The sequence below is a fragment of the Myotis brandtii genome, unplaced genomic scaffold (assembly GCF_000412655.1).
Source record: "Myotis brandtii unplaced genomic scaffold, ASM41265v1 scaffold810, whole genome shotgun sequence".
In the NCBI taxonomy this organism is placed as follows: domain Eukaryota; kingdom Metazoa; phylum Chordata; class Mammalia; order Chiroptera; family Vespertilionidae; genus Myotis; species Myotis brandtii.
The window spans coordinates 94,537-100,410 of record NW_005371274.1 but is presented as its reverse complement, the minus strand read 5'-3'; the positions used below and the strand labels follow the sequence as shown (position 1 = coordinate 100,410).

The following is a 5,874-nucleotide window of genomic DNA, read 5'->3' as shown; positions in this document are numbered from 1 at the left end:
AGAAGTATGCTTGATCCTACCCAGGAGTGGGTCATGAGACCTGAGTTATCATCCTTCATCTTTGGCTCTGATTCCCAAAGTCACTGTATGAGTATTATTTTGTGTTCTCACAAATAATACCAAAATACCGGAAGCACATACCTGAGCTTCAAAGTTAACATTTTGTGACTATTCCACTTAAATTTTGAGATCTTCCTTTGTAATTTTAAGTGACTAACATCATGATATTGTGTTGTATTCTTCAGGAAAAGATGTATCATTTTAGAGCTGAGGATGTTAAGAAAATCTGATCAGCTTACTCTGGACCAAGTCCAGTGGTGAATCAGTCAGGGACAAGGCTGGACTTCTCCTGTTTCTGTAAAGCATATTTCCTTCAAATAAAAATGTTATGAATTAGCCAGTCACAAAAGGACAACTATTATATGACCCCATTTATATGAAGTACTTGGAGTAGTCAAATTCATAGAGACAGAAAGTAGAAGGGAAGTTCCAGGGACTGGGGCAGGGGGAACAGAGCGTTATTGTTTAATGAGTACAGAGTTTCAGTTTGGGAAGATGACAAAGTCCTGGAGAAGGACGGTGGTGATGGTTGTACAACAGTATATTCATATTATGAGCAATTTATTCATATTGTTGTACCAATATATTCATACTGTTGTACTTAATGCCACTAAACTGTCCACATAAAATGGTTAAATGATGAATTTTTTGTTCTGTGTATCTTGAAATAAAGTTATGGGGAAAAAAATCTTCTCTTTTAGAAAAAGTAAAAGAAAATCACCAACAAACAGTAAGACCCTTGGCAAGTCATTTCATGAGCTTTGACCTGCCGATCTTTAAAATCACTTTAGACTTGAAGTACATAATCTCTAACAGGCCTTGAAATTCTTCAATTACATAGTTGCACAATTATGAAATATAACCTAAAGTAGGGGGTCATCAAATTTTATCTGTAATGGGTTAGATGGTAAAAATTTTAGGCTTTGTGGGCCATAGTTCCAACTATTCAACTCTGCCCGTATCGGGCAAAAGCTACCAAAAACTATATAGAGATGTATGTAGCTGTGTTCCAAGAAACTTTATTTAAGAAACAGTGAACCAGATTTGGCCCTTGGGATAGTTTGCCAGTCCCTGACCTGGAGATGATCTCTGTGAACGTGCACAGACAATAGCAATTAGAAGCTTCCTGTGGCCCAGGGTCGATCACTTCTACAAGTGATTCCCATAGCTTAACCTCCAAAAGGTGGTGGTATCATCCTCCTCCTCCTCACCATCACCATCATCAAATGGCTCAGAGAATTAGAAACCAGCTTTGAGTCTTCATTGTGAAGGTCTGCCACAATCTTATCTTTCTCCTATGTCACAATGGAGAAAGTCTACCAACAAAGAGAAAGGGAGAATTAAACCAAAATATTCTCTCCTGTTTGCCAAGGAGTAGGCTTGGTCTCTCACCTCTGCCTTCAAGACACCAAAAAGTCTTAGTGGCATTTAAAGAGCAAGTGTTTTCCCGTTCTACCTGAGACTCTAGAATTCTGATCTAGAGAAAACCCAGGGCTTCAAGGGGTAAGCTATCTGCTCACTTAGAGAGAGTGCTGCAAGCTGGCCTTGGGAAGTCAGGCTGGAGGCATGTGTGTGTCCACTCCAGCCTCACTGCGGCCCACCTCAGCAGCCTGCTTCCTGGGCTGAGAAGAGGCCCTGAAGGACAGGGTGGTGAGAACTCGCCATCTCATCTCCTTTGAAGGATCGCAGCTGCAACAAGAGAGGACACACTTGAAATAAGAAAGCTGCAGCTATGAGAACTAGATGTGACCTGACAAACTAAGGAGACAAAAAGGATGCTTTTAATTCTCTGATGCTGAAAGGAATTTATGCAGCCCACAGGGACTGGCAATATTCTCCCCTTCTAGACTTTTGGATGACTGTTATATGCAAATCAAGAATAATCTGTGAAGAGGGTAAAAGAGTTTCCAAGTAAACTTTTGATACAAGTGACCAGACTGAGATCCAGTCATTACCTATAGTTTCCAAGTAAACTTTTGATACAAGTGACCAGACTGATACAAGTGACCAACCTATATTGTTGAGTTACAAATGAGGAGCCCTTGATATTCAGCATTTCAATTTACTAACTTAAGAACACTACAGAAAAACCCACAGGAGAGAGGTAATTACACGTATTAACTTATTTTTTTTTAAAGACAAGGTTTGTCAAGAATTGTTGTTCTTGACTTAAACAATTTATAATGATACTTCACTTCCTAAAAACTTTAGAAGGATGATGCTTATCACACATACTGACAAAGGAGTTAATTGGAAGTTGATGATTATAAATTAGTAGATCACCATTTCCTTTACAGTATTTCCTGAACTATTTATTCTTTAATCCTTTTTACCAATGAAGTCTAAAGTTTTAAGTGGGGTGCTCATTTCTACCAGAAAAGGAAATGATTTTTGTAATTAGAAACTGAACTTACAAGCAGAGGCATGAGTACCTGATTAAACACTGTATTTTATATAGTGTTAATAACTTATATTAACTATATAAGTTAATTCACTTTAGAAGTATCAAATAATAAACTAGTCATTAATAACATTGAGTATGTAGAAGACAGCTTTTAAAAGTTGACATTTATAATACCCATACTCAACAATGTGAATGTTTCACACATCTGTACTCTGCTTATTAACTTCATTGTTTCAATATGCCACATTAAATACACACATTTCACACACATGTTTATTACATGTTAAATATTGCACAGATTTATTCTACATGCCTGTTATGGGTTGAGTTGTGTCCCCCCCAAAAAAACATGTTGTTGAAGTCCTAACCCCTGGTACCTGTGATAGTGACCTTGTTTGGAGATAAGGTCTTTGACAGTATAATTAAGTTACAATGAGGTCAGACTAGCATAGTTGGGCTCTTCATCTAATAGGACTAGTGTCCTTGTAAAAACAGGAGAGAGACAGCCAGGGAGAATGCCATGGGAAGACACAGATGCACAGAGAGAAGATGCCATAGACGACACGGCAGGGATGGAGCATAGTGGCAGCAGAACTGCACCCTGGAGGGAGGGGGGAAAGTGCCCTTTACACTGCATGTAATTCTACATCATCTTTTGAATCAGTTCAGAGGAATCTGATATCCATGAATACTTACACTATCTGGCATAGAACTAATTTGTGCTATGTTTAGCTGAACAGTTACAGAGGTTACTGATACATATATGCATAAACACATAGTACATATATACATGTATGTCCACACATATGATAGTATATTTTCAAGACCACATGTACTAAGAACTAGAGAGATATGTATTTGGGGAGTGGGTTTGGTTAATCCTCACCCAAGGACATTTTTTCCATTGATTTTTAGAGAGAGGAAGAGAGGGAGGGAGGGAAATAAAAAGAGAGGGAGGGAGAGAGAGAGAAAAAAAAAACATCAATGTGAGAGAGATACATTGATTGGCTGCCTCCTGCACCCACCCTGACTGGAGCGGACATGGAACCAACAACCCAGGTCTGTGTAACCCAGGTATGTGCCCTTGACTGGGAATAGAACTCTAGACCCTTTGATGCACTGGCTGATGCTCTAATCTCTGAGCAACAGTGGCCAGCGCAGAGAGATGTGTTGTAACAGTACAGTCACACTCACTTTTCTGTTTACTAGTATAAGACACAATCATCAAGACTTAATTAACAATTGATGTCAGTATATGCTTGGCATTATCTTTGGAGCGCTATACCAGAACTATTAGCATTTATAAGTCCTGACCCTTGAAACCATTTGAATGGTACATATGAACACTTCATACCATATATGGAAACATCTATAATATTCAGACTCAAAATATAGACAAGCAGACCTTAGGAAGTAAAATTTACTGTGATAAACAAAAAATGTGTTCGGTAATGTTATCCATTGAAGATGCTGTATCTTCATGTATTATAATGCTTGTGCTATAAAAATTGTCATACAACTTCCACCATGAAGATAGGACTGAAGTGCAACTTATTCATATCTTTACAAAGACAAAAGCTTACTAAAAATTCAAACCTCCTACTGGATGAATAAGAGTTCCTTTCGGCTCAAAATCTCATAGTTAAAAAAAAAGCTTCAAGGAAAGGTCTGAAAAAAATTCCTGTTTTTATATGGAGAGCTGCCATCCATTTTCTTATCCACACAAAGTGTAAACACAACAGAATTAGCATGCACCTGTTATCTAAGCCAGGCACCACAATTCTTGCAGGGATAGTCATCATTATTTTCCATTTCCATCCATTCAGATTCAATTCTCTATCTCATCCCTGTCAGCACAGCAGTCTCTGGGTACAAAATATAAAATATTAACCAAGAAACAAAAAGGCAAGCAAACAAACTTCCAGTTACTTCTGGCCCAATAACTCACTTCCTCTCACTGACCAGCATGAGAGTTCTCTGTGGCTATTAAGAAACACTGCTAATTAGTTTGACCAAATCATTCCTGAATGACTGTCAAGCATGATCATTCTTAGAATCTGTGAAAAGGAGATGTGAAAACAGACCGGCTTCCCTCAACACATCGCCCTGCATCATTCCTGAATGACTGTCAAGCATGATCATTCTTAGAATCTGTGAAAAGATGTGAAAACAGACTGGCTTCCCTCAACACATCGCCCTGTCCACGTTCCTGTCCCTTCCTGTAGAGTCTGGGAATGGTGGTGACACCTCTAAATTCCTGTCTTCAACTCCATCCAGGTAAAAGGCATAGCCACAAAGCCCCCTGAAGATTCAGCCCACGAAGTTTTCAACAAATGGAAACCCACCCTCCATATCAAAGTCAGCTTCCTAAAGTCAGCCTCTACTTCCTCCCCTTGACGAGTAATGAGGATATAATGACCTCTAGCAAGTACCCAGCTCTGTGCTAAGAGGGTTATGTGATTCTTATTTCTTTTTTTCCCTACAGCAACCCTGTGAGACATAAAATCATTGTCCACTTTACGCACGAGGAAACCATGCCACAGAGAGCTTGTATGACAACCTAGATCACGCAGCTCACAACGAATGGAGGCAGGAGTGGAACCCAGCGAAGCGGCTCAAGGACAGTCCCTGTGCCGTCCCACCGCCTTCCAGATCACTTTGATCTTCGGCAGCGTGAATGCCTCTCAGGCCTGGCACCGGACAAGCTTTGCCACCTTATCTCCACTCTTTCCAACTCAGAACCTCTGCTCCACAACTAGACCAGGCTCCTCACTGTCCCGCACACTCAAGGTGAACACCAACCTCTAGCCTCTGCTTATACTGCTTCTCAAGGAGTGGAATGCCCTCCCTCCTCCTTCTCCTCCTCCTCATCATTAACATCCATTATTATACAATTCTACATCTTCCCAACCTGTTCCTCCTTCCAGCCTTTTCCCCTCATTTGAGTCTCTCCTGCTGGAGGTCAGTGCATCTGCTGTTTAACCAGCGTAGTGTCAGTATTGGTGTTTCATGTTCTCTATCAGTGCAGGTGGCAAACGACCTGAAGGCAGGGACAGAGAGGGCTCAGCACAGGTCAGTAACTGCTGCCTGAATTTATAATATCCCCTATGGCCACACGGTAAGTAAAATTAATGCAGCATACCGTCCTGGAGTGACCCTCTAAGACAGTGGTTCTCAACCTTCCTAATGCCGCGACCCTTTAATACAGTTCCTCATGTTGTGGTGACCCCCAACCATAAAATTATTTTCGTTGCTACTTCATAACTGTAATTTTACTACTGTTATGAATTGGAATGTAAATATCTGATATGCAGGATGTATTTTCATTGTTACAAATTGAACATAATTAAAGCATAGTGATTAATCACAAAAACAATATGTAATTATATATGTGTTTTCCGATGGTCTTA

At 40.0% G+C, this 5,874-nt stretch overlaps 1 long non-coding RNA gene across 1 annotated transcript; it reads right to left on the bottom strand.

Annotated features, from left to right (window-relative positions):
- Window positions 1-1,057: 1,057 nt before the first annotated feature.
- Window positions 1,058-4,473, bottom strand: LOC106724376. The gene is made up of 3 exons (XR_001360147.1): window positions 4,220-4,473; window positions 1,581-1,749; window positions 1,058-1,376 (listed from the first exon to the last, which is right to left on the bottom strand). It is a non-coding gene; the product is annotated as an uncharacterized LOC106724376 (long non-coding RNA).
- Between the last annotated feature and the right edge of the window lie 1,401 nt (window positions 4,474-5,874).